Source organism: Fragaria vesca, linkage group LG1 (assembly GCF_000184155.1).
Source record: "Fragaria vesca subsp. vesca linkage group LG1, FraVesHawaii_1.0, whole genome shotgun sequence".
Taxonomy (NCBI): Eukaryota; Viridiplantae; Streptophyta; class Magnoliopsida; order Rosales; family Rosaceae; genus Fragaria; species Fragaria vesca.
This window is the reverse complement of record NC_020491.1, coordinates 22,211,930-22,214,837: the sequence shown is the minus strand read 5'-3', so window position 1 is coordinate 22,214,837 and position 2,908 is coordinate 22,211,930.

Genomic DNA, 2,908 nt, shown 5'->3' with positions numbered 1-2,908 from the left:
GTGCTACACTACGCCATCAAGGTGGACAGACGGGTGTATAAATATGTGTCCATACCCCCTATATGAATTAAACACTCAAATAGGGCTACTACACTTACGTCCAACGCTCACGTCACACCATAATGCGGCTATATGCTACGCCATTAAGGTGAACAGACACATATGGCTAGCTAGCATTTATATACATACTCTCTCATAAATACATATTTATATCCACCGAAAATCCCATTTTCGGTAACTCTCCAAGAGAAATAAAAATCGTCAAATTAAAATAACGTTAAAATATTCCGCAACATTAATTGTTCAACCATGAACTATAGCATGCATTTATTTAAAATAAACGTCCACTCACAAATTAGGTCTAAGCCTGATGTCGATCTGGGGCCTCGTCTGCTCGAGCCTCCTCACGTCTTGTTCCAAATATAAAATTAATTTCTCAACCGAAAATCCAGAACGTACTCAAAAATAGGCAAAATAATTATGAGCCGTAACCACGCTCATTCTCGCCTAACTTCGATATTCTTAAATCGGAACGATCCGAACTTAAATATCATACTCAACAGTCGTAAATACAACCTCCCTAAAATACGACTTAAATCCTACGGCCGGATTCTACATTAATTAACCGCCAAAAATACCAAACTTCAGAAATTCACAAACCTATCCAAATCTCATCCAAAAATTCCATAAATCACATCAATATACTCCCCTTAATATTCCACACTTAAAACCCTAAAAATCTCTTAACCGGCGGCGGCGGCCGGAGGCCAATTCCGGCGACTTCCAAAACCTATGAAATTTTGACAAAATAATCTCCTCATCATGCTCTACAACTTTCCTGACCAACACATCACCCAATTCCAAGCCTAACTATGCTAATCGAACAAAAACATCCTAAAAGCCCTAGAAATTTCAACTCCACATTTCTCCTTACCTAGCTCAAGAGGGAGTAGGCTGATTGGAGGGGTTGCTGCACGGGAGGAGGGCTATAAAACCGTACCAAGCTTGCCCCGATTGGTGGCCGGAGGAGGGAGTTCCGGCGACCGGAAGTTCGGGGCAGCCTAACCTTTCGGGCGGCACCGCTCTCTCACGGCGGCGCTAGGGGGGCTGTCACCGGTCCTGGAAGATAGCTGGGTCGGAGACCGATCGATTGGGACCGGTGCGGCGGTCTGGGGCGGCCGGACGGCGGCGGTCGGGCGGCGAGAAGTTTCCGGCGGGGCAGAGGCTCGGGAGGAAACCGGGAAGAAGAGAGGAAGAAAAAGAAAGAAGAAAAAAAAACTGGGTTTGGGCCTCACACCCCAAACCGGTCCATCCTTTTAAACAACCCAAACCCAAAAATAAAACACCTCGAAAAATAATATCCGAATAAAAATTACCTTTTACTAGCTAAAATTTACAATTTTTACCGTCGTCATATTTTCTCCCACGAACAATTCCCCGAAACTAATTATCTCTTAAAAATACCTCTAGGGACCAATTAAACTATTAACTCAATGACGGGGACGGTAAAATTCTTATTATAATCACGCTAGTAAATAAGGTAAAAATATAAGGGTCGGGATGTGACAATTCTCCCCTCCTTATAAAAATTTCGTCCTCGAAATTTACGTACCTGACATCCGAAGATATAGGGATACTGCTGCATCATTTGCTCCTCTGATTCCCAAGTAGCTTCTTCTACTTGATGACTCCTCCAAAGCACCTTGACAAGCGGGATTGTCTTGTTCCTAAGCACTTGCTCCTTTCGGTCGAGAATCTGAACCGGTTCCTCTTCATAGGACAAGTCTCTCGTCAAACTAATCGGCTGCTCTTGCAGCACATGAGAAGGATCGGCAATATACTTGCGAAGCATGGATACATGAAACACATTATGTATCCTAGCTAACTCTGGAGGCAAGGCTAATCGATAAGCAAGTGAGCCAACTTGCTGTATTATCTCATAAGGGCTAATATACCTCGGGCTAAGCTTCCCACGCTTCCCGAAGCGCACAACCCCTTTCCAAGGAGATAATTTCAGGAACACCCAATCACCCACTTGAAATTCAAGATCTCTCCTACGAATATCCGCATAACTCTTCTGCCTACTTTGAGCAGTCTTGAGTCTATCTCTAACCACTTTAATCTTCTCATTCGTAACATGGATTAACTCCGGGCCACAAAGCTCTTTTTCCCCCACTTCATTCCAACACAAAGGCGTACGACACTGCCTCCCATAAAGAGCTTCAAAGGGCGCCATACCAATGCTAGAATGATAGCTATTATTATAGGCAAATTCCATCAAAGATAGGTTTTTATCCCAACTACCTCTGAACTGCATGGCACCAGCCCTCAACATATCCTCCAAAGTCTGAATAGTCCTCTCGGACTGCCCATCAGTCTGAGGATGAAAAGCAGTACTGAAGAGTAATTGGGTACCTAAAGCTGCCTGAAGAGCTCCCCAAAATTTAAAAGCAAATCGAGGATCCCGATCTGACACTATTGATTCAGGAACACCATGAAGCCTCACAATTTCATTCACATAAAGCTCCGCCAATTTATCCAATTTATACTTCTTTCCCACTGGCAAGAAATGTGCAGACTTGGTGAGTCTATCCACAATCACCCAAATACCGTCATGCCCATCACGGGTACGAGGTAAGCTAAAAACAAAATCCATGGTGATGTGGTCCCACTTCCACACTGGAATAGGCAACGGCTCCAGCAACCCAGAAGGCTTCTGCCTTTCAGCCTTGACTTGCTGACAAATCAGACATCTACTCACATAAGCTGCAATTTCCCTCTTCATGTTTGGCCACCAATAATAATCCTTCAAAATCCGATACATTTTTGTGCTACCCGGATGAGCAGCATATGCAGAGCTATGAGCTTCCTCCATAATCTCACTCTTCAACTCTTCATTTCTTTTTGG